Source organism: Camellia sinensis, chromosome 4 (assembly GCF_055761805.1).
Source record: "Camellia sinensis isolate YWXY chromosome 4, ASM5576180v1, whole genome shotgun sequence".
In the NCBI taxonomy this organism is placed as follows: domain Eukaryota; kingdom Viridiplantae; phylum Streptophyta; class Magnoliopsida; order Ericales; family Theaceae; genus Camellia; species Camellia sinensis.
In genome coordinates this window covers 43,786,939-43,808,053 of record NC_138964.1, presented here as the reverse complement: position 1 = coordinate 43,808,053, position 21,115 = coordinate 43,786,939, and positions in this window count along the sequence as shown.

The window sequence follows — 21,115 nt, the reverse complement described above, 5'->3', positions numbered from 1 at the left end:
ACTGGGGCGGATTGTGATAGAGCTCAGCCAGCCAGAGGTGGCTTCCGGCTATAGCCATGACATGTCAGCACCAACCCAGACCCTTGATCAGGCTGAGGCCAGAGGAAAGGACAAGGCAAAGGTAGACGCCGACCCTATTGAACAACTGCTGTGGGCAGTCGAGGCTCTGAAGGCCAGAGGGATGAACAAGCAACAAACATTTGCAATAGTGACCAAAGCTGTAGATGATGCTTTCCCCGCTCCAATCAAAGGCAGTTCAAGCCAGGCAAAAACCGAGATGGGCCCCGTCATGCCCAGACAATTCCTGTAGTTCCCAACCCTGCATCGGGGAAGGTTCCAAAAGCCAAGGCAGCGCCAGCTGATCCTTTCGCCAGCGCATCTGGCAAGAATCCTCAAACTACAAAGTACCTGCCCCGAGGGCGCAGGGTCTTTCACGACCTCCACATGCCTTTGTCTAGGGCATTGCTGATATTGGCGAAGAATGGGCATCTTAAGCCTTTGGAGTCCCGGCCACTCCCGAAGAATCTTCCCGCCACTCATGATGCTACCTTGTACTGCGCGTACCATCAATAGTCCGGTCACAGTACCGATGGATGTTCCCGCCTTCGCCATGAAGTGCAGGATTTGATTGATAACAAGGTTATCCTACCACCTACCTCAGGCAAGCCCGTCACCACTCAGTTGTTGGATTTCGAGGGCTCAGATACTGTGAGTATGTGAAGTGAACTACCTGCGGGCAACATTTGGTACATTTTTGGGTGAAGCGTCTGGCACGCATTTTTGAGCACCGGTGAAATCGAGTTTTTGTAAATCCTGGCTTGGATATCGAGTCAGTCTTTTGTTTTGAGTCTGTCTCTTTGTTTTGAGTCAGTCTTTTTTTGCTTAAGGGTCTGTCTGGTTGTATCGAGTCAGTCCCCGTTGTATATAATACCTGGTGATTCTGGGGTTGTTGTCCCGAACACCGTTTTGTTTGGTAATTATCTATTTTTGTTTTGAGTCTGTTTCTGCCGAGGGGCCAGTTGCACCAACAGAACCGATTGAAACAGCTGTTGCTATCTCAACTTCATGCTTGCTTTCAGCATAAGTGCCAGAGAATTTGAATGGGCTGACAGCACATCTCGCCTGCTCTCCTGCGTGCCAAACTCATTTCATTAACCTAAGTTTTTCACAAAAAAAAAAACTTTTTGAACACTGCGGTGATGAAAACGAAGAGGAAGGAATTCCTCGGGTTTTGCAAAATTTTGATCATTTTGAGAGAAAGAGAGGCGTGCTAAGCCTTTTTATGAAGAAAGCCATGCTTGTCGGCGTGAGTACTGAGAAGGACCCTGGCCTGATCCAGATTGGTTCCACACTATCTTCGGCGCGAGCGATTTGTCGCTTTCTTAAAAACTTTCAAAAACAAATGTTTTACGCGGCCCTGCGAAGACCTGTGTGGAATCGCTCTTGAGATTGCGCAGCCTAGGATCGCTCTCAGCCTTGAGATTCAATCTACTTGTTCTCCGACTTTGAACCCGTTCAGAACATTCAGAAAGTTCAACGGACAAACGCCATGAAAGGCCCGTGTGGCCGGTTTTGAAGTAGCCTTCGATCAAGAAGCACCCAAGCCAAATCAGAAGGAGTGGATCTCGCCGAAAGAAGCTCGTGGAACAACCGGGATGGATACTTCCGCAAATCAGTGCAACAGTCGTTCTCCTAAGACACAGAGAGGCTTCAATTTCAAAAAAAAAAAAACCATTTGGCATGGACTTGCTACACTTTTACCCTTTGAGAGGCTCGCTGGGCCGAAAACCCGGAAGGGCGGCCCAGGCAAAAGTTAGAGCAAGATAAAAATACAAAAAAAAAAAAGCAAAAATACAAAAAAGAAGAAAAGAAAAGAAAAGACAAAAGATACAAAAAAGAAAAGAAAAAGAAAAATGCAAAAGAAAAAAAGAGGAAATAGAAAATGAAAAGAAGCTCGCAAGGTCGAAAACCCGCATTGGGCGCCTTGGCAAAAGTGAGAGCCAAACAAAGTGAAGGTTAAAATACCCGAGTGGACCTTAACCGGAACTACGTAAGGCTTGATTCCCATGTTTGGGATACGTAGGCAACTTCATCATGAAGTCCAGCCCCCAACGCTTTCATAAGCGTCTCGGTCCATGCAATGGTTTCAATTTCACCTCAAAGTCCAGTGGCCAACACCTTTCAAGGTGATTGTGTCCATATATGTGTTGTGACCGTCTTCGCCATCGCTGTGTCCAAGAGCTCGACCACCGCCAATGAAGACTGTTTACAGACTGCTGCGGCACCATCCCAAACAAGGGGCAACTTTCCGTTGCCACAAGCCGTCGTGAGACGCCATTCAAACTAGGGGCAACTTTCCGTTGCCTCCCCCCCCCCTTTTTCAAACCAGGGGCAATTTTCCATTGCCCCCGATCCGAGGTTGCGCATCTCGAAGGGTAAGTTTCATGCTCGTTGAGCATTGACTGTTTGAAAAATAGTTTTTGAAAATTTTTACTGAGGTTGACTACTTTCTCGAAAACTATTTCATTTTCCAAAACTGGACCATTGTCTTGGACCCCAAAAGGAAAATTTTCAGTGCTTGCGGCCTGACTCGCACGGTTTTCAAATCAAAAATCGAACAAGTACGTTAATCCGACTCTCGTTTTGATCAAAACCGTTTTAGTAGAAGGCAAAAACGAAAAATGGTTAAAATGATGAACTAGGGGCACAGTTGAGCCAGGCGTTCTGTCTTCCCCCCGTCATCGACGTACTTGCCAGAAGAGCGCTCTGCCCGCCAGAAGAAATAGCAGTGAGCTAACGGCATCGGGCGTGAACCCGCAACTTCCTGTTCATCCATTAATCACCCCGGGGAGGGATGGAAAATGAGAGATTGAAGAATAGAGAGGTGTAAGTTGAGAGAAAAGTGAGGAAAAGGGTTTTGAGAGAAAATCCGAGCTTGAGAGTCGAGTGATGTGAGGATCACAAATGAGAAAGGGTGGGAAACAATACCCAGATTGAACTGGCTCCTCGTGGTCCGAGGTCTCCCATCTTCGTTTACGCGTCTGTGTGTCGTGTCTCTTTCATTTGACGGTCTCGTCTTTTGTTTTGAGTCTCTCCCGAGCGTGTCTCGTTGTGTTTAGGTCGTGTACCTTTATTTGAGTCCTCCCCGCTGTGTTCAGTTATAGGCTCGATATCCCGGTTTGAAAAACCCTCATTCGATTTCAAAAATCATCTATGCTCAGAATGTTGTGCCATTCTCTACATTTGAATGTGTTTTGACTCCAACCGGTTCCATCTTTGAGGTCCGTCCTGTCAGATTGGGCTGTTTGTTTGAGAATTGCTATGTGCAGAATGAATCGAATGTTGTGTTATGGGCTGTGTGCAGATTAATCCCCAACAGAGCAAGGGCTGTGTGTCAAGGATCAGGCAGTGGGTTGCTTGGGTTATTTTGGCTGTTGGCTGTTTAAGTTATCTGATTATTACAGTGCAAGTGCTTAATTTTCAGACAACCAATCAGTTCCATTTACATTGAGGTGTAACATGATGAGATGCGATGCAATGCATGAAATGTGTAAATGTAAACACTTTTTCAGATAAAAAGTCTGTTTCATTTACTTAGCTTTTCAAACGTACAAGTTTTGGAAACAAAAATCTGCCTGCGGCAGTACAAGGTAATCTATCTACCAACAAAAAGAAAAGTACAAAGAAAGAAAGAAAAGATAGCAAAAATCTGCATCTATGTCCAGCGACTCCAAGGGCTGTCAGTCCGTCCTGGTCCTCTTCCTGGACGAAGGTCCAGGAGCATCGTCAGCGTCGTCGTCAGAGCCCGAGCTAGAACCGTCTCCGGTCTCCTCCTCCGATGACCCTGCCTCCGCCTCTGACTCCTCGTCGTCGTCGTCGTCCGGGACTGGAGCTCGCGAGCTACTCCCGACGTGAGTACGCCCTCCCCTGGTACGGGGAAATATCCTGCCCTCCTCATCTCTCCCCCGAGCAGGGACAGAAGGTCTAGCTGGAGCACCTCCTGCCATGGGAATCTGGAAAGGAGGCTGAAAAAGTACACAAAAAGGGAAATGCATCAGCATGCTGTAGGCAGTTTATCAGTGCAGAATGCAATGCAGAATACAGTGTATGAATGCCGTGGGCAGTTTAACAGTGCAGAATGCAGTGTATGCAGTGTATCAGATGCTGCGAGATCAGTATGTCGGGTGTTGTGCCGTGCATCAGATTATACAAAGCAGTGTATGAATGGTTTGAGGCCAGTGTCAGAAGGACGTACCGGTATGCTGTAAACGGCCAAGAGGTCAAATGTCCGCTGGAGTATCCCCATCATCGAGGCATTCATCGCCAACGACTGACGGGTGTACTCAGAAGAAGCCTGCAAAGGTATCAGATGCATTAGTATTCTGTGGAATATCAAGTAAACTGAAATGAAATAACTGTACGAAGTGCAGTGATACATACCGGCGGAAGGTCGGGGACGTCAATGAACTCATGACCAGCCGGTGGAGGGGCGAAGGGGATCTGATAGGTCGACCCACCCTGCCCCTGGAAAGTCAGTACAGCAGGCAGGGCAGGCCAGCCAGCTCCTCGTCCACCCCGCACTCCGCCCCTGCCACGGACCCGGGCCCTCCTCGAAGATCCAGCCCCTGCTCCCGCTCCGGCCCCAGCCGCCGATGCTACAGGCCTGGCCCCCTCTGCTCGACGGCCGCTCAAGGGACGCATCAGGTACGTCCGCACGTACTCCTGATAGTCGCCGGTGCCTCGGAAGCCGGCCTCCTCCCAGCCGATGGAGTAATCATCCAGCTGCTCAGTGGTCAGCCCCTCGGTCTCCCTCATCTCTGCAGGAGGGTGAGCCGGGACTATCTGCTCAGGTAACCCGCGGGTCTGGCGTAGAAAACGCTCCCCCAGGTACCAAGCCCGACAGACCGGGCCCTCCAGCAAAATCCGGAAACGCGAGGTCTCCTCAGCACCAGGGAACCGACCCCGCATCGCCGACGGCAGCGAAGCCCATGGCCGCCATGTGATCTGAAAGTAACAGACAGTTTGTTATCTACTGTTATTGAAATATGCAGTGGGAAAGCGAAGCTAAACGAATTGAAAGTAAAGCATACCTCTGTGGGGGTGATGGTGTCGAAATATCGGCGGAAGAAGCCGAATGTCTCCCGAGGTCGCCGGGTGCATCCCCCGTCAAAGCGACTCGAGAAAGGAACAGCCGGAGGAGGCTCCGCGACTGGTACGGGTGCAAGCCTAGGAAAATAGGCGTAAACCCACAACTGCAAAACAGATGTCGGTATGACCATCAGATAAAGCAGGATATACAGAATAAAGCAGAAATGGTAGAGCCGTATGTTGTGCAGTGTATCGTTTGCAGTGTACAGTGTGAGTAGTGTACAGTCAGTGTAAAACAGAATGTATGTGTGTGCCGTGTGTACAGTGTACAGCAAGTGTAAAGCAGACCGCAGTGTGTGCAGTGTACAGAGTGCAGAGAATATCGGACATAAATGAAAAGTGGAGAAGAAATGTACCTCCCAAGCCCGCCAGTAACCTCCAAGCAGCTGGCCGCTGCCGCGAGAAGCCGAGCTCATATATCCGTACAAGGTGGCCAGAGCAGCGCCGCCCCAATCGAAGTGCAGAATATCTCGGACGTCCACCAGTGCGCTGAGAAGGCAGAGAGGCACGGTGTTCGCCCGGTCGGCGAAGATAGTAGTCCCGAACAGGAACATGAGGAAACCCCGAGCATACCTCTCCACGTCCTCCTCGGTCATCTGAGTCTCCTCCCCCAATGCGGGCAGGACCCTGAACTGTGCCTCGAACCAGGAATAGCGGACGAAGCCTGGGCGAGCTAGCGGAGGGGCCTCCCCCAGTAAATGAACCTGAGCGGCGGTCCACTCATCCATCGCTATGTCGAAGGGGATCGGATCACCCCCTACCCCGATGCCTGTGAGCATCGAGAAGTCATGAGGGGTCATCGTCATATCCCCTGTAGCAGAGAAATGGAAAGAATCGGTGGTGTCCCACCACCTCTCCGCCAAAGCAGCAAGGAGAGGTCTGCATGTGGAGAGCCTAGAGAGCCCTCGGCAGAAGGTGCCGAAGCCCGCTCGGTCCACGATGCGCTGGACCGCATCAGGGAGCTCGTCATACCACTCCCGCGCACCAGTATTCCCATACCCGCGAATGGTATGGGAACCCTCCTGTAAACAGAAAACAACAATTGCAGGACAACATTCAAAATGCGATTTTGAAAAGACAGATATGGCATGTATGCAAGTTTGTCAGATTCAGGCAGATACCGGGTGCCGGTGTGCTTACAGAAAATACGTGTGCTGTGTCAGCATGTTTGGGTGTTTCAGAACAGATATGGCATGTATGCAAGTTTGACAGATTCAGACAAATACTGGGTACCAGTGTATGTGCAGTAGAATGCAGTGTGTGCCGTGTGTTTGAGTAATTCAGGGCTAGTGCAGTGTGTGTGCATGTGTCAGTCTCAAGCAGATATCAGTTGTATGTATGTTTACAGTCAACTACGGTCTACGGCATATCAGATTTCAGCAATTAAAGAATACAGCTAACTATGGCAGTTTTGTATCCTACATTGCAGAAAGTAAAGCAGAAGATGAAGAGTTACCTCGGGAGTGCCGAATGAAAGGTGGGAGGTAGGCTCGCGTAGCAGTAACTCAGGGGGCGCATGCCTCTCGAAGCTCCGGAACTGACGCAGGCCGTCTGGGGGCAGAACATGGATCGCCGGCCGGTAGGTCGCCGGGTCGAACGGGCGCTCGCTCAGTGGTAAGAGCTCGACCCCGGGATCCATCTCGTGGTCCGGGGGAGTCCCGCCACGTGGAATGTCGTCCGCCATATAGAGAGGTGTGAAAATGGCCGGAAAAGGAAAACCGAGCCGGAATACGAAGAGTCAACTGAAAAGTCAACTCCCGAGAGGGTCGGAAATGGCCGGGAAGGCCGGAATGTGAAAAGGCACGGAAACGAAGAGGAAAGTGAGGGGAACAAACCCCGAGAAGGCGAGAACGCCGAACGAGGCACCGAAACGAGAATGTGATCGGTGGAAAATGTCCGAAACGCGAAGAGGATCGCGAATCCGACGACGAAACGGGCGTAGAACGCGAACAAACGGGCGAAAAATGAGAGAGAAGCACTCTAGAGAGAGAGAACAAGGGTTTTCGGCGGTAGGAAATGAGGAAATAGGGCATGAAGCCCTATTTTATAACACTCGAGGTGAAAAGACAGAACTGCCCCGATTCAGCAACTGTTTGCCGGTCGGCAATGTTTTGTGCCGGCCGGCACTTTTTTGTGCCGATAGGATTGTTTTTGTGCCGATGGCCAGCCGGTGGCCTCCCCTTTCGGCCGGTGGGGTTCCCACAGCCTTGTTTAGGCCATTTGAGTTGTTTTGGGTCTTCATAGCTGAAGAAAGTGCAAGAAAATGCATCTCCGACGCTCAACCGGCCTCCGTTTTGACCGCAGACCGTGTCTCCAGTGCGCGGCGCTCAAATTCGTGCAAGGTGTATCCTTTTTGTATCCTTTTTGAATTCAAAAGTCGCCCCATGTGTGTTGCACAAGTTCATCACACTACTTCGGTGCATTACATCGCGCTGTCACGCGTCACACATTTGCATTGTTATGCACGTGTTATATGCGTTGCAACACGCACCCCTTTGCATTGTCGTGCACATCTCTCATGCATCATTGCATTTCCATTCCATGCATTGTCATGCATTCTGGATTACGTGCGTTGTTGCGCATTTAAGCCCATTTACACTCCGTGTGGCATGCACGTCACACTTGGCATCGCACTGTTTTGTGCATTTCAAAATTGTTCGCGCTGTTTTGCGCATCTCATTGCATTTTGCATGCATTCCATCGCACTGTCCTGTGCACTCGCGTTGCCTAACGCATTGCGCTATTTTGCGCATCATGCCGTCGTGCAATACCCATGGTCTGGCGAGACCTTAAACACGCACGGTCTGGCGAGACCTTAAACACGCACGGTCTGGCGAGACCTTAAACGCGCGTCGTCTGGCGAGACCTTAAACACGCACGGTCTGGCGAGACCTTAAACACGCACGGTCTAGGAGACCTTAAATCCTTTGGAGGTGCGAAACCTTCAGCGCATTGTCACGCGTCTTGTAAATACCCCTGGTCTGGCGAGACCTTAAACGCGCGTGGTCTGGCGAGACCTTAAACACGTACGGTCTAGGAGACCTTAAATCCTTGGAAGGTGCAAAACCTTTATTGCATTGGTGTGCACACTATTGCTTTGTACATATCTTAAGCCGCGTGTTGTCGCGCATTTCATGCAACATGCATTTCATGCATCATTTGCATTTAAAAACAAAAAAAACATGCATTGTCATGCATACATGTTGCATCCCGGTCTAGGAGACCTTAAATCCTCTGAAGGTGCAATTCCTTCGGTGTTTGTCGTACCCGAACGACTTTCGGTGGTCTGGTAAAGCCACCTGCCTATGCTTGCGATGAGTTCCTAGAAGACCAACTGGGACGGTGGAAACTAGAGTTCGAACGGCTTATGCCTAGAACGCAAAGGTTCGGGAGCTCCGAGACTAAAGTCTGGTTTAAATACCCAGAGGTTTACCCTCGGCTTGAAATCTGTATGGAAGCCCCATAGGTTGAGGTGGCATGTCTACGCCTCAATTCTGGATACTGAACCAACCTAGTATATCACCCTGTTGGTAAGATAGGGAAAGTTGCAATCATAGTCATTGCATCATAGTGCATTGTCATGCATTTGCATTGTAGTTTGCATGCATTCATTGCATCGCCTTCCGCCTATGGCTTGCGCCTTTCCAGGTTGAGCTTGGTCCGGTATGTGCCCTTACTTTTCATGTTAAAACACAGTTCTGTATGTGTATCGCGCCGATTCCACGTTGATATGTTGGTTGAGGGTTGCGGCACCTTTTCTGTGTTACACATGGCTCGTACGTGTGCATGCCTTCCCTAGGCAAGATTTGGTTTGGCTTGTATGCCATATCCATTGTATCCATTCCATTGCATATTTGTAAATATTGCATTATAGATTGCATGCATTCATTGCATCACCTTCCGCCTTTGGCTTGCGCCTTTCCATGTTGAGCTTGGTCTGGTATGTGCCCTTACTTTTCATGTTAGAACACAGTTCTGTATGTGTATCGCGCCGATTCCACGTTGATATGTTGGTTGAGGGTTGCGGCACCTTTTCTGTGTTACACATGGCTCGTATGTATGCATGCCTTTCCTAGGCAAGATTTGGTTTGGCCTGCGTGCCATATCCACCCATTACATTGTAGTGTAATTTTTGCATCCGGCATTAGGATCGTAGTCCTTTCTCCAGCGGGTTGTTTCCCCACTTGTGTCATTCCACCCAATACTTGTTCTTGCGTCTGTCTACAATACTCATAGTTCAGTTGACCGTTCTATGGTAGACAGACTTGTTACCTCCATCAATCTATTTGACATAGGTGTGGTTTCGAACCGCTCGTGATTGGATCACGATTCAATTGCTTTGCATGTAGCTTGCATTGTTTCAATTACATTGCATCTGCATTTGCATTGTTTATACATTGTTTTGTATATATTGCATATCGTTTTGCATCCACATTTGCATTGTCATGCATGTTGCTAACAATATTGTACCTGTTAAGTTTGTTTTCTTTTTCAGGCACGATATTGTATGTACGGTTCATTTGAAGCTGGTGCAACCAGACGAGCCGCACAGGTATTGTATCTCCCGAGTGAGACGTATTGAGAATTCCATAATTCTCTTACATCCTTTCTGCATTGTAGTGTAGTTTGGTATGCTAGCTTAAAATTGTCGCATGTTTGCTTCATTACAGCTTTCTTTGCATGATCATAAGTTATGCTCGGCTCCGTGCATTGTCTTGCATTTTGCCCCTGCCTTCGGGCGCATATCTTATTTGTATTGCATGTTTGTCTAAGTCTTCGGCCTTGTCAAAAATGGGTCGTCTCTGGGCTTTGACATTCACTCCCGTCATTGTTATGACTTTCGAGTTCTGTCAAAGAGGGGCAACTGTAGACACCCCATTTTTGACCGTCCTCAAGACTTGGACGTCACTGTTTGAACACTCGGTGATTATCCTTGTTTGTGTTCGTTTGGAGTTCCCGGAGGTCTCGGCTCGCGCGCCCTACCTCAGGATCTCCGAACTTGACCGTGTGGTGTCCGGTTTTACACCGAACACTTGTGTTTTGCCTTGGAAGGGCAGGGTAGGGCTTGTAGACCATCCCCACCCATCACCGGCAGTGGCTAGATGCCACCGGCTGGTTTTTGCTGCCACCGGCAAAATAGTTTGCCGGTCGGCACTATTTGTTGCCGGTCAGCACTTTTTTGTGCCGGTCGGCACTTTGTTTGGCCAAGATGGCATTTTTTGCCGGCCGATTGCTGTTCATCTGCTTTTGCAGATATTTTAGGACAGCTGTATAACTTTTGCTCCCCTCCATACACGTGTATGGAGGGATCTCCCTCTTGCAAAGCTTGTTTGGTAAGCTTTACAAGAGGCATATAGAGAGGAGCTCTCTCTAAGGCAAAGGGAGAGGCTTAGACATTTTTGAGGGAGAGAAAGACAGAAAAGAGCTCTGGTTTTCTAGGGTTAGGGTTAGACATATACAATCTATCTCTCTTTCCCTCCCATTTTGCACACTAGGTGTTTTGTGCCTTACTATTGCACACAAACACCTAGTGTTTCACCTTCCTCTTAAGATTAGAGTTCTAAGGGGTTGTTCTTGAGTTTCTTGACTGATTTGGAGCCAAAGGAGGCCATTGGAGCATCCTTGTTGAAGAGGACTACAAGGGTAAGAAACTTACACCTTTATTCCCCATTCTTGCATCAATTTTATACCTATCTTAGAGCTGTTTTTGTGATTATTGTATAACATAAAAAAGTTCTATTTTTAAGCCCTCTTTATTGTTTATTAAGAGTGTTTTGTTGTTTGAGGGGTGTTGACCACCCTTAGGCCCCAAAAGGCCTCATTTTGAGCCATTTTGTGCTAGCTCCGGGATTTTGGTTTTGAGGTCTCTTCACCACTGAAATCTTGAGGGATTTCAGTAGTAAAGATGATGCTTTGAAGTCCCAAGAAGGAGAGGGCCACCCCCTCTCCTTGTTGTCCTTGAAAAGGGCACATTTTGGCCTCTTAAAGAAGCCTATGCTTGAGTGTGTGTTGAGCATGTTTGGTTTGTTTTTCATGCTTATATATCCATGATATAACATGATTTAAAGTTGGTTTTGGAACCTTATGCATGTTTAGCATAGTTGCCTTGTAATGCCATATTTGTGCCTTAACATGTCTAGGTTGTTAGCCTTTGTTGGAGCATGTTTTAGGCTTGTATTTGTGAAGATTATATGCTTATTTTGCCATGTTTTAGATCTGTCCATAGTCGTTTGGGTCGATTTTAGCATGCATTATATGGCTCCTTTGCATTTGGGCTTGTTGGCCTTGAGTATGTGCATGTGTAGCATGCCATCTTTGCATTGTTTTGGTGATTTGGGATCATTCTATATGTCATTTCAGTCCCATTTCCATGCTTGTTTGATTGCCTTGCATGCCTCTTTAATGCTTTGAAAGCATATGTTGCAATGCTCCATGTTTTGGTGCCTTTGCATGCCTTTGTCTTTGAGCCATCTAGACGCCATCTAAGTGGTCTTTTGGGCCTCATGTTATGAGCTAAAAACCTGTTTTAGGTTGTTCAATGCATGCCATGTTTGTTGTGATAAACATGCTTCAAAGCTTCATGACTTGCTCCAAGTGTTTAGACCATGCTTACATGCATTTGCTTGTCTTGCTTAATATGATTTGGCATCATTTTATGACATGATTTAAATGCTTAGGTTGCATGCAAGTTGCTCTCATTTATCCCTTTTAAGTGTGCTTGAGGGTTGTTTAAATTGTGCCCAAGTGTAGGCCTTCCATCATGTGTGTGTGTGCATGCCATTTAGCCTCCATTTTATAGCACCATGGCTACTGTTTTGGGCCTTATTAGAGCTGCCCAAATCACATATAAGTCCATCTTGACATTGGTTAGCATTACCATTTGTATGCTTGTATGCTTGCATGAGTTTGTTACCATGCCATGTTGCATTCCTTAGGTTGCATGCTTAGGTTGCATTGCATCTCGCATGCATTCCTTGTCCCTTGACTTGTGTGATAGGGATTGGGAGTTTTGTTTGATTGGTGTGCATACATTTGAAACCAAAGTTGCATACTTGGTTCTTTGGGCCATCATGCATGGAAATGCGTGATTGGTGGTCCGAGAACCAAGGCACATGTCCCTTTGAGTCATCACAATGATAAGAGACATGGTTGATGCATACATGCCTTGAATTGTGCTGCCATGCTTTGCCTTGCCCTCTGTTGCTGTCATTTGCAGATTCTGCAGGAATACTCTGCCGACCGGCAGTGTAATGTGCCGACCGGCACATTTTTCTCTGCCGACAGACCCTATTTTGTGCCGATGGCTATACTACACTGCCGGTGGAAGTTTCATTCAGCCGGTGATGATACCCTCTGTCCAAGGATGTAGTCCTGAGGTTTTTACAACCTCCAGAGGAGGAAAGGAAGGAAAACAGAGGCAGCTTGCGCATGGTGGCGCGTTTCCCGAGACGCTTTCCTGCTTTAATTAATTAGTTAATTTGTTAATTAATTAATTTGTAATATTTAATTAGCTTGCGTAGTTAATTAATTTGTAACATTTATTTGGTCCCTCCGAGCGAGGGCAAATCTGTAATAAGTGTGCGTGAGTGTGTGTATGTCTTCCAACCTCACGTCTTTCTTCCCTTTTACTTACCTGCTTTGATGGTTAGTATTAGGTCACGTCTAATTTAGCATACCTTATGCTATGCATGTGTGCATTCATGCATTTGTTGACATGCACCGGGCTCGGTACATCATACAAACTACATTGTACTTTTCAATTCCAAATTGAATATATGTTACTTGTAGCATTTCATATGCCATTTTAGGGTTAGCCGAGCCTACTCTAAATTGCATCCTTGCCTGTGTTGCATTAGCCACTTAACATGAACTAGGGACATGCATGTTTGCTAACTAGTTTATTGTTTTGGCACGGAGTACAATGTAAGTATTTATGCTTTAGCATCTCGCATGCGTGTGAATGTTAACATGACAGTATGCTTACCATGCGGTTAAGTGCTTATATGAGATAAACTGTTTGAATGCCTGTGGGTGGAGGTCGAATTGCTTAAATTGGAATAACACATTAAAACTGTGAATTTTAAAGCCCACTAGATAGTGGCAAAATCATCTTTTCTAAAAGCCCACTTGAAGGTGGCAAAATCTGCATTTTAGCCTACTTGCGAGTAGCAAACCATTTTCAAAAACAAACATGAAATGTTTTGTTCCAATTTGGGCGATTTGGTCTATACTTGTTTGCTGCGCGCACAACATAGTAATTCTAGGCTAATAACCGGTTTAAGAACACATAACGTTTTCAAAATTGGATATCACGGTTAGTAGAGGCCGGTCTTCGGACCGGGCGAAAGGGGGTGCTCATAGCTGACCTTCCCCAATCGTACCCAAGCTCCCGAGCCGAGACAACTCCGGTGATGACGGACATGTGGCCTTCGGCACCGAGTCAGGGTTTCCTAAATTCTCCCATAAAAAAATATTTAGGTGGCGACTCTGTATCTGGCAAAGCAGTCCATGTTTGGCACTACTTTTTCAAAAATCTGTTTCTCAAAACGATTTGCCAGATTTGGACTCTTTGGTTCAGATTAAGAACCGTGACACAAATCGAGAGTCCGAACTGTAGCACGAGGTCCCACGCGGGCGCTGTTACACCGTCACTTGTGACTTCCGAGTTCTGTCAAAGAGGGGCAACTGTAGACACCCCATTTTTGACCGACCTTAAGACTCAGACGTCACCGATTGAGCGCTTGGTGATGTTGCATAATGTGCTCGTTCAGAAGTTTCAGAGTCGCGGCCGTGAGCCCTGCCTCCGGACTTCCGAACCCTCTTCTGTGCCTTGCCTCGGTTTGCGAACCAGGCTCGGTTTTCTCTATTTATTTTCCCGAGGGGAGGGAGAGGTCCCGTAGACCATCTCTCAGTGGCCGTGGGCTATATTTTGTGGACATTTCGGAGTCCGGTTTCTGGTTTTTCGGGACCGTTGGCCGTGTGCCTCGGTTCGGGACCGCCTAACCATCTCCGTTTGTTCTGATTTTTGGCATACTTCCTTTCTGCTCCCTTTTGAGGGACACTAGGGTCTGAGAGACCCACTTCGTGGCCGAATGCCACTTTCGGTGCTTAACAGCCCATTTTCGGGACCCCGAACTGCGTGTTTCGGCCCCCGAGCATTCGTTTTGCATCGATTTTCGTTCATTTTTGGCAGGTACCTCTGTTTCATCACCGGGAAGGTCACTGAAGGGTGGGAGGCCAGCAATTGTTTCAACAACCAGTTTTTGCTCGTCCGGCGCCCTCCGACGCCCGTTTTTCTCACTTCCGGGCTAATGTTGAACACCTTGGGGCCACTTTCTTGAATTTTGAACCATAGGGTTGTGTTGTACACACATGGGAGGACCCTAAAAAGTGGTGGCCGGCCACTATTTCAAATTGACCCTTTTGCCCCCTAGCCGGCCGGCTAGGGGAGGTAGCTGGCCGGCCACCTGGAGCTCCAAAAACCAGCCGGCCATGATCCTTACAACATCCACTTTACAGCTGTATAGCTGTTTCCCCCAGAAAATATCCCAATCCGGGGGATATTTTGTGGGGGAAAACTTGCCTAATTTTCCCCCACCTTTGCCCCTCCTCTACTCCCCCTTTTTTGTCCATATAATCAGCAGGCAACATAGAGTTAAGGGGTTAGAGAATTTGCTCTTCAAGCTTGAATACAAGAATCCCTCTTCATCTCTCTCATTTCCTTGAAAAACTTCCAAGTCCTACACCACCATTCCTTCTACACCACCACCCCCCACCCTTCCATCCTCCATTCCAGAAGATTGAAAGTGTTCTCCAAGGCCTAAGGAGCCACAAACTCAAGCCAAGAGGCAACCAAAGTCAAGTCTTCAAGGGTAAGTTCACTTTCCCTCTTTTCTAGCTCATTTTTACAACATTTCTTAGCCTCTCTTTCTTGTATATTTGAGCTCCGACCAAAACTGAAAAGGTCATTTTTTTGAGCTCATTTTCATGTTTCATTAAGGGCTCAACCCTGTTTGAGCCCCCCATCTTGCACTTGCTTCAATACCTCCCTTAAATGCCATTTTCTTGCATGCTTTGGCAGCCTATTGTGCTTCGGTTTTTGGCCTTTTTACATTACTAAAAATAGTCTTATTTTGGTCCATTATTCATGTTTTATTAAGGGCCTTTCATGGTTTGGGACCTCCATATGCTACTTCATGTTATATCCCTCATTGGTCCCCTTTTTTTGCATGCTTTGGCAGCCCATTATGCTTTCATTTTTGGGCGTTTTACAGAACTAAAAACAGGCTTATTTTGAGCCCCTCTTCAACATTGAAGAAGGGCTCAACACTTTTTGGGACCTCCATGCTACACTTGCCTTTATATTCCCTCTTTGGTCCCCTTTTTTTGCATGTTTTGGCAGCCTATCATGCTTCGGTTTTTGGCCTTTTTACAGTACTAAAAGTAGTCTTATTTTGGCCCATTATTCATATTTCATTCAGGGTCTTTGGCCGTTTGTGGAATATTTTGTAGACTTTGTGTTGTAGCCACCTTTGAGCCTCATTTTGCATTGCATTTCTAGCATGTTTGTATACTGTTTTAGGGTTTTTACAGTTCTTTAAATGTGCATATTTTTGGTCCCTCTTCAATGTTGTAGAAGGGAATTTTTCAGTTTGGGCTGTGAATATACCACTTGCCTCTTTGGCTACCTTTTGGCCCATTTTCTTGCATAAGAGCTTAGCCATATCTATATTTGTTTTTAGGGTTTTTACAGTTCTGTAAAGTGGCTTATTTTTGGCCCCTCTTCAATGTTTTTGAAGGGACCTAACCTATTTGGAGTTAGCAGCTGTGAGTTGCTTCATAATCTCATGTTTAGGGCCATTTTTGCATGCCATTGTTGCCCTATCCTTGTTTGCTGTTTGGCCATGATTTTTACTGGTAAAATGCTTATTTTGGGGCTGCCTTGCTTCTGTCTTTTCATCTCGTGTACCAATTATGCATGCTTTGTATAGCTGTAGTTCATTCTATGCGCCTAATTTGCATTTCGGGAGAGATTCCATGCATCGGGTGTGTTTTCGCCTCATTTCGGGGCTGTTTTCCCCCACATTTCATTGCTGAAAATCCATTAACATGTTTGCATGTCATTTTAGCCATATTGCATTGCATATACCATTGCCTTGGTTTGCGTGCCCGTGTGCACGCATTTCGAGGCACTTCATTTTCATCTATCGGCCTCTTATGTGAGTGTGGCTGAGGCTCTCTCATGTTAGTATAAGTCCATGTTGCATTCTATATGCCATTTCCATGTCATTTGCATTACATATGCCATTGTCTCGATTTGCGTGCCCCTGTGCACGCGTTTCGAGGCACTTCATTTTCATCCATCGGCCTCTTATGTGAGTGTGGCTGAGGCTCTCTCATGTTAGTATAAGTCCACGTTGCATTCTATATGCCATTTTAGCCCATTTGCATTGCGTATGCCATTGCCTCGGTTTGCGTGCCCATGTGCACGCATTTTGAGGCATCTCATTTTTACAGCATAGTGCATACTAGGTTGTATCTTAGATCGCATTCTGTCATTTTCTCGATTTGCGTGCCCGTGTGCACGCATTTCGAGACATCTCATTTTCATAGCATTGTGCATACTAGGCTGTATCTTAGTTGCATTCATGCATACTCCGAGTGACGGAACGTGTCTCAATTCCAAGTCACCGACACTCCGGATCACCCATGATGGAGTTAGGTTTTGTTGTGTTTATACGTGCATTCATCCTATATTGAATTGTGCATTTCGACTCCTCGGCCATCATGCCTCGGTATGCGTGATTGGTGGCACGAGGATCGAGACATGCATATATTTGTGAAAATACATTGCTATGCCCCTTTCCTGCTCTCTGTTGCAGCAAAATGAAGAATCAGCAACTTTTCAGGATTTGGCACGCGTTTCAAGAATAACTACTAAACAGAGGCTAATTGGGGCATCCCGGTGGATTTCCGCGCAAGACAACCCGGACATGCATCATCCATCAGAAGCAAGGCAGTCCCTGGCTTGCATGCCAGTTTTATTTATTTTCTTAGTTAATTTGTTAATTAATTAGGAATTTGTATATTATTCGGACTGTAATATTTGGACTGTAATATTCTTTTATTCGGAACTGTATTATTTATTCGGACCCTCTGCACGAGGGCACAACTGTAATAAGTGTGCGTGTGTGTGTTGTATGTCTTCCAACCCCACGTCTTTCTCCCTTTTATTTACCTGCTTATGATGGTTAGATTAGGGCATGTTTAAATTAGCATACAGTATGACAGCATGTTTGCATCATTCATCTGTATTGCATGCACCGGGCTCGGCGCATCATACTAACTGCATTGTACTTTCAATTCCAAGTTGAATACATGTTAGCTGTAGCATTTCATATGCCATCTTAGAATAGCCGAGCCTACTATAGTTGCATTTTGCATGTGTTGCATTAGGCATTTCTGTATACTTAGGGTCATGCATGATTTCTAATGTAGTTTCTATTTTGGCTTGGAGTACTCGGTAAGTTTTATGCTTTAGCATCATTGCATGCGTGTGAGTGACTGCCACGATAGCATGCTTACCATGAGGCTATGTGCTTACATGATATATCTGCCTGAATGCCTGTGGGTGAAGGTTGGGTTATCTGGATTGGAATAAATCATCAAATGTGTGTTTTAAGCCCACTAGATAGTGGCAAAACCATCTTTACTAAGCCCACCCGAGGGTGGCAAAATTTGCATTTTAAGCCTACTTGCGAGTAGCAAACCATCTTTCAAAAACTAAACATGAAATGTTTTGTTCCAATTCAGGCGATCCAGTCTATACTTGTATGCTGTGCGCATCACATAGTAACCTAGGCTAATAACCGGAATAAGAACACACAAAGTTTTCAAAAATAGATATCATGGTTAGTAGAGACCGATCTTTGATCGGGCGAGCGGGGGTGCTCACGAAGTGACCTTCCCCAATCGTACCCAAGTTCCCGAGCCGAGGCAACTTTGGTGATGATGGACACGTGGCCTTTGGCACCGAGTCAGGGTTTCCTAAATTTCCCATTAAAAAAAACATTTAGGTGGCGACTCTGTATCTGGCAAAGCAGTCCATGTTTGGCACTTCTTTCAAAAAAATCTGTTTTTCTCAAAACGATTTGCCGGATTTGGACTCTTTGGTTCAGACTTAGAACCGTGACACAAATCGAGTCCGAGCTGTAGCGAGGTCCCCCGCGGACTTGTTACAAATAGCAAATGTGACTTACGTCCCAAGATTCATGAATTACAAAGCCAATGATGTAGCCCAGAGGGCTTCGAATTTAAGAAGAAAGGCTAACACTCAAACAGATATAAGTCAAGCAACATATCAAAAGCTAATACCACCTTTGGCTAAAATAAGTATCATGGTAGAAGCTAATCAGAATGACCTGCAAAAACAAGATTGGAGGCATCCAATCATTCAATATTTGGCGGCCTATCTTCGAAGGCCAGAAGGAAGCTTAAATTGCAGTCTATGCAGTACATAGTATATGGGAATGCTTTTTACAAAAGGGGAGCAGATGGGCTGCTATTTGAATGTTTAGGGCCAAAAGAGGCATTGACTGCCATGGCTGAGGTGCATGAAGGCATTTGTGGTGCCCATCAACCTGGTGTGAAGATGAGATGGTTGTTTCGAAGGCATTCATATTATTGGCCAACTATCCTTAAGGATTGCCTAAAGTATGCAAAGGGATGTTAGGCATGCCAAAAGTATGGCATGATAAGATATGTACCAATAATTGATTTGCATGTAGTTGTGAAGCCATGGCTATTTAGAGGATGGGCATTGGATATGATAAGAAAAATATATTCACCCTCTTCGAAGTATCATTGTTTGATTCTAGTGGCCACAAATTCTTCACTAATTGGGTCAAAGTTAAGCCATATAAGGCTATGGATTAGACTAAAGTTATTGGATTTATCAAAGAATTAATCCATGGTTTGGCATCCTATAGACCATAACTGTGGATAATAGGACTATGTTTGATGGGAAGATGGTGAGATCTTTCGCAGCAGAATTTGGAATTAGTCTTATTAATTCCACCGCTTATTCTGCACAAGTAAATGGTCTAGCTGAATCATCTAACAAATCCTTGAAAAAATGAATACAAAGAGTTGTGGAAGATAATACCAGGGATTGGCATAGTTTGTTATTAGATGTATTATGGGCTTATAGGACTTCTCTAAGGTCAAGTATAGAAATCACTCCTTATGCCTTAGTATATGGACATGATATAGTATTGCTTGTGGAAATTAATATTAAATCCTTAAGAGTAAAATGACAAGACCAGTTAACTACAGAGCATGTTCTTGGAGTTAGAAAATGTGGATGAAGCCAGAATTTTGGCATTAAATAATATCCTTTTTCCAAAAGAAAAAAGTAGCCAAGAGCTATAATAAAAAAGTCAAGCACATTAGCTTTGATGAAAGTGATTTGGTGTGAAAGACAATACTTCCTATAAGAATTAAGGGCCATATGGCAAACGTTCACCTAATTGGGAAGGACCATACCAAATTCATAGAGTCCTACCTGGGGAAGCCTATTATCTAAGAAATCTAAATGGTTATGTGCATCCTAAGAAAATCAATGGTAGATATTTGAAGCCTTATTGTCCAACTGTGTGGGAAAAACAAAGAGTGTAAGAAATGCCAAGTAAAAGTGATATTATAGCAATCCCGGTTATCCCTTTACTGTTCTGTTGTATTCCGGACTCGGTTCCATGAAGTTGGTAGTTGTATCTATCTTGTTGTCGTCCTTTAATTCCGCTTGATTGAGTTTTAGGATGTATTGGGCAGAGTTGTTACAGGTTGGTTAGGCTTTGGTTTCAATTCTTTGTTGCCCAGTTTTTAGGAGGTCCGCTCGAGCGGGTCTTCTTGCGCTCGAGCGGAGATTACACACTCCCAGTATTTTGGTGCTTTGTAGAACTTCTGCAAGCATGTTTTTCACGCTCGAGCGGGTTTCTTTACGCTCGAGCGGTGGCGCTCAAGCGGGTACTCTGGCGCTCGAGCGGGTAGTACTTTTTGGTGTAAGTTCTGGGAGGGGGAAATCCACGCTCGAGCGGATGTACTTTATTCTTGTGTCTTGGCGCTTGAGCGGGCCTTCTTGCGCTCGAGCGTACCTAGTTTTTTGTTCTTGACGCTCGAGCGTTGTGTTTTCCGCTCGAGCGGGAATGTCGTATATCAGTTGGCAGCTGGGCGTTTTAAATTCACTTTTTACATTCTCTCTCTCTCTCTCTCTCTCTTACTTTCTAAAAAGACATTTTGAGAGTTCCTCTCTCTAAAAACTCCCTTCTCTCTAGGGTTTGATCTAGTTAGAGTGTTTCATTTCCCTTCGGCCTTTGTAAAAGTTGGGTTGATCGTCGAGGGCTACACTTTGATCCGAGAATATTGAGTTTTGGAGCACGTTGAGTTTCTTCATCTTCTTCCCTTGAGCTCCGATTTTTGAGGTAGGGATTCCTACTCACTCTTATGGTCTTTGACATAGATTTTTGGTTGTTTTGATAAAGTGTTGAAGTTAGGTAAATTTTGGGACTTAGGGTTTCAAAATGTTAAAAGAGAATTTTGTTATTTTGAGTCTAAAATGTGTATTGTGGGTTCAAAATAATGATATCGTTGTTGGTTGTTGATATTTGGACCATTGGGTCAATATTGGGAGATCGGGTGGAAAACCCTAATATTGGAAAAATTGTGATTTTATGAAATTGAGTTGGAAATGATGAAACTAGTTCATTATATGGTAGAATAGTGGAGTTAGATCTATTAATCGCTCACTTTTGAAAACATTGATATTTTATCTGTTGGAGCTTTTATTATCTGTTTAGAAATAATTGCTTGGGCTATCGGTGGAGGGTAGTTTTGATTGTTGTAGACAATGCATGATGATTAGGCAAACTAAAACTAATCAATTGGATATGTCATAGAATATGACGGTTGA